The sequence below is a fragment of the Malus sylvestris genome, chromosome 3 (genome assembly GCF_916048215.2).
Source record: "Malus sylvestris chromosome 3, drMalSylv7.2, whole genome shotgun sequence".
Classification (NCBI taxonomy): domain Eukaryota; kingdom Viridiplantae; phylum Streptophyta; class Magnoliopsida; order Rosales; family Rosaceae; genus Malus; species Malus sylvestris.
In genome coordinates, this window is record NC_062262.1 from 32,264,155 (window position 1) to 32,269,669 (window position 5,515).

Consider the following 5,515-nt stretch of genomic DNA (forward strand, 5'->3'; position numbering starts at 1 on the left):
ATCACAAAAAACAAACATTCAGAGATCAAGTAATGAGACAAAACTTTTCGACGGTTATAAAACAAAAAAATCACGATTTAACGGTTATTTTAACTTCGATTTTGATCATTTTTGACCCTATACAAATACAATGAATGAATTCGATCGTCAATTTAAAATATTTACACAAGTTGATACCACAAAATCTTATGTTATACTTAATGAAAGTATAAATAAACTCTAAGTGTTAGTGAATCTATCGTTTTGATGGGATACAAATTCTATGAAACTAATTTCAACGATCCAACCATCAAAATTGTTTGTATATGCTTCGAGATCGCATACGCCAAAAATCACAAAAAACAAACATTCAGAGATCAAGTAATGAGACAAAACTTTTCGACGGTTATAAAAAAAAATCACGATTTAACGGTTATTTTAACTTCGATTTTGATGATTTTTTACAAGTACACTTGTTGACCCTATACGAATACAATGAATGAATTCGATCGTCAATTTAAAATATTTACACAAGTAGATACCACAAAATCTTATGTTATACTTAATGAAAGTATAAATAAACTCTAAGTGTTAGTGAATCTATCGTTTTGATGGGATACAAATTCTATGAAACTAATTTCAACGATCAAACCGTCAAACTTGTTTGTATATACTTCGAGATCGCATACGCCAAAAATCACAAAAAACAAACATTCAGAGATCAAGTAATGAGACAAAACTTTTCGACGGTTATAAAACAAAAAAATCACGATTTAACGGTTATTTTAACTTCGATTTTGATCATTTTTGACCCTATACAAATACAATGAATGAATTCGATCGTCAATTTAAAATATTTACACAAGTGGATACCACAAAATCTTATGTTATACTTAATGAAAGTATAAATAAACTTTAAGTGTTAGTGAATCTATCGTTTTGATGGGATACAAATTCTATGAAACTAATTTCAACGATCAAACCGTCAAACTTGTTTGTATATACTTCGAGATCGCATACGCCAAAAATCACAAAAAACAAACATTCAAAGATCAAGTAATGAGACAAAACTTTTCGACGGTTATAAAACAAAAAATCACGATTTAACGGTTATTTTAACTTCGATTTTGATCATTTTTTACAAGTACACTTGTTGACCCTATACGAATACAATGAATGAATTCGATCGTCAATTTAAAATATTTACACAAGTGGATACCACAAAATCTTATTTTATACTTAATGAAAGTATAAATAAACTCTAAGTGTTAGTGAATCTATCGTTTTGATGGGATACAAATTCTATGAAACTAATTTCAACGATCAAACCGTCAAACTTGTTTGTATATGCTTCGAGATTGCATACGCCAAAAATCACAAAAAACAAACATTCAGAGATCAAGTAATGAGACAAAACTTTTCGACGGTTATAAAACAAAAAATCACGATTTAACAGTTATTTTAACTTCGATTTGCATATCCTTGCACATTTAACTTCGATTTAATGGTTATGACTCTTTCATTTTGCATATCCTTGCACATTTAACTTCGATTTAATGGTTATGACTCTTTCATTTTGCATATCCTTGCACATTTAATATTTTGTAATAGACTAGTGTATGGATGTTTTTTTATTAGGCTCTTATTTTCGAGTGTAGATGTAGTACTTAAATGACAAATATGTTTTAATGTTTTGAAGTAATATTTATGAGGTAATGTGTGGTATGTGCAAATTTAAGAAAAAAATATATTTTTCTTAACGGGTCATAACGGGTCGGGTCACTTTATCCGTTGGGTAAAGTGACCTGACCTGTTAAGGACCCGTTAAGATAACAGGTGTGACACGACACGACCCGTTAAGATAACAGGTGTTACACGAAAACGACACGAACACGATAGACACGACCCGTTTGCCAGGCCTAAATTTTATCCCCGACTTTAAATGTTAATAACTTCTTCGTTCTAACTCCGTTTCACGAATGGTTTGCGCCTACGCATTCGTGAGGTCGAGCTCTATTCGAAAATATAAATTTTGACCTCGAAAGGTCTACGTATTTTAAATAATTAAGGTCCAAACTTTAAACCTTGTAACTAGTTTAATTTAAAACTAAACTTACATAAATTATTATAAATTCTTGAAAAATCATATAAAAGCTCAATAATACAAATACGTTGATTATTATAATTTCCGGAAACAAAACTTTAAAATTTCTCGATTAAATTCTTCATAATCTTAAATTGATTTATTTTCGATTTTCTCCACATATGCATAATTATGAATATATAATTCATATATTTAAATTTTCATGGTATTACAGAATTGTTTTAAAAATTTTAATTAGGGAGGGGCATTTCTTGGCATTTTGAATGTTTCACCTTTTACCTTCTCACTTTATATATACACATTTGTTTCTAAATTTTTAATTTTTAAATTATTTAAATTAAAATTTCTTGAGTTAGAATTTTAATTTCATTTAATTGTAAATTTTGGAGTTTTTAAGGAAAATGTGTGGTATGTTGGGTGCTTCCTTTATATATATAGATTTATAAACTAGTATAAATGTAGATGCTTTTTGTTTACAATTAATATTCTTATGAAGAAAAGAAGAAACAGTGGGAAGAAGACTGCAATAGCAGGGAGGGAAGAAAAGGGAGAGGAATGAGAAGAAGGAAAAAATACAAAATGTTAGATAGATTTGATGGTGTATATTAATTAGTAGAAAAGATAATTATGTAGAATAATGATAAAAAATTATATTTAAGACTTATCACATGGTGAGTTTTGAGTGTATATTGTAATATTACTCAGCAAAGTTCGGTGGCAAGACAAACTCTACACAAATTTTCTCTCACATATGGTGGATGTAGAAGCCATCACAAACCAATTATAAATTTACCGAGATTTAAAAAAAAATAAAATTAGTACTATAGTTTTAAAACAAGCGACAATAAGCGGGACTAAGGGGATGGGATCATGGGATGGGTATGAAAGTAGTGGGTTGAAGAGACTATACTATTTTTAATGCTGAGTGATAGTATTACTTGCACCAAAATTTTATCCGTGTGGTTGTTTTCTGTATGCTTTCTTTTAAATATAAAAAAAATATAAAATAGACAATTAAATTTTTAGAGTGGGATTTTTTTTTGAAATGTCATATGAACTTGTACAATTTTTCCAATTTGTCATATAAACTAAAATTTTAAGCAATTTGTCATACCAATTTTACAAAATCATCAATTTGTCATCTCATCCTAACTCCGTTAAGTTTTCCATCCAAAATAAGTCATGTGCGAGACACATGAATTGTGTTCAAGGTTATTTCTATCATTTAAGATCTTTTTACAAGGTCTTTACTTTTCTTTAGTTAAACCCTTAAATTTTGTGTTCTAGGGTATTCATGCGAATCGTTGTGTTCAAGTAGCATATATGCATCTACAAGTCCATTTATGGCACCAAACCTCAACTCGTTTATCATATTACAAAGCCCATATTAAATTTGATTTCATGACATGCTAAACTAAACACCCTAGAATTGTTTTGATTGAATATAACTGAATAGAAGGAAGTGTGGAGTTAAAAATCACAGAAATAATCCTGAACACAAGTCATGTGCACATGACTTATTTTGGATAGAAAACTTAACGGAGTTTGGGTGAGATGACAAATTGATGATTTCAGAAAGTTGGTATGACAAATTGCTTAAAATTTTAGTTTATATGACAAATTGAAAAATGGGTGCAAGTTTATATGACATTTTAAAAAATTTCCCTTTTAGAGTGCCAATAACAATTATCTATATACACACACATAAATAATTAGGATTTGAATTTGGTAATTTTCAAACAAAGAAAAATCACTTAGACAAATTAAATGCCATTGACCAACAAAAAAAAGAAAGAAAGATGTTCACCCAAAATATCCATAATCAGCTGTATAGGAGATTTAGCGGCATGATTTTGCGCATAAATTAAAATTTAGAATTTAGAATTCAGAATAACATATACTAGTTTATATCTAGAGTTTATGAGTTGGAAGGGATTTTAAAATTTTCAATTGTTAAAACGACCACATAAATCAAATATAGGAAGGAGGAGACAAGAAATGCAATTCTTGATTATTATATTAAATTTGCTATTTTATTATGACAAAAGAAGAATACATCAAGAGCGCAATACTTTGACAATTGCTGCAGTTACATAAGCAACATCATGGACAGCTTTGCTTTCATCTTTGAAAGGACTGCCACCGGAAAAACCTCTTTCGCATGAATCTGCGTTTGTGACAACTTGGTCATGCCTAGCTCTGCTGACTTATGGGAAAGCTTCCCTACCTTGAGGAATATCAATTTGGATAACATGGAAGTACTTATTTCTGCAATCTAGTGCGGGGATATTTCTCGGTTCGCCGTCGATCAGCTGGTCGATTCGGTCCGTAATTTCGTGTACCTTAGCCCTATCTACATCAACCATTATGATGGCTAAGCCTTTGAAATCTGTTGTGGCTTTTCGAGGGTTTGATTGAAAAGTAGAGATGCAAAGTTGTGATATGGTGTTTGGTTACATGATCGTTGGATCAGATTGGCATCCACTGGGTAGAAGACTGCCGGCCTGCTGCATTGGCTCGTTGGAAGAAAGACAACTAGAGAAACAATTTGAATGAGAAATATTAATGCTTCTGTTGGTGGAGAGTTCGAATCATTCATTATTCACCCTTTCTTCTCTGACGCCCATAGCCTGTACGGGGTAAACTAATTCAGGGTTTCGATATTTTGTGGTTAGCTTATAGTATGGTGCACATATATATAGCAAAACAAGAAGGCTAAACTAGGATACAAATCTTATCACATCAAATAACATAAAACAAAATCCCTGTTGCAGTCATATTTAGAATAAGAATGTGATTGTGTAAATCTTAGTAGATATAGGAATATCTCTTATATTTCTATTAGGAATTGATTATCTATTAAGAATTGTAATCCTAAAAGGATAAGATTTTTACCTATCTTACCACTATAAATAAAGGCACAATAGAGTGATACAACAGAAACCTTAACAATTAAATCACTTTATTCTCTATTACTACCGCCGGCTCCCCCTCTCTCTATTCCCTTAGAATAGTTCCATCACATAAGCCTACAATACGTTATCAGCATACTCTTGCCAGAAAGCTAAGGAACTGAAGGATCATAGGAGGAGGCTATCTTGTACAAAAATTCAAAGGCTTTTATTTGTTTTCTGCTAATCAGGTACGCTTAAAATAAAGGAAGATATTTGAAACGTCCACGAAGCATGAAAACATTCCCTATGATGCATGAACCCCTCTATGTTTATATTTTCCTTGTAATATATATATTGTATATGTTTAATATATTTGTCAATATATATATATATATATATTTCATGCATTATGCAATTATTTTGCTATGTGGAATTTGTGAGCCAAAGCATATAAATAAATTAGAAGCAATCCTAGGGTTTTTCAAACTCTAATTTTGTCAACAACAAAAAAAATTGGGCACGGTGCGGCATAGCCTCC

At 30.7% G+C, this 5,515-nt stretch overlaps 1 long non-coding RNA gene and 1 pseudogene across 1 annotated transcript; one reads left to right on the forward strand and one right to left on the reverse strand.

Moving 5' to 3' along the window:
• The first annotated feature begins 800 nt into the window (after positions 1 to 800).
• On the forward strand, positions 801 to 1,681 carry LOC126614815 (uncharacterized). Its single transcript, XR_007620538.1, has 2 exons — positions 801 to 865; positions 1,618 to 1,681. It is a non-coding gene; the product is annotated as an uncharacterized LOC126614815 (long non-coding RNA).
• Positions 1,682 to 4,140: 2,459 nt separating this feature from the next.
• Positions 4,141 to 4,682, reverse strand: LOC126615195 (cell wall / vacuolar inhibitor of fructosidase 1-like; annotated as a pseudogene).
• Positions 4,683 to 5,515: the final 833 nt, after the last annotated feature.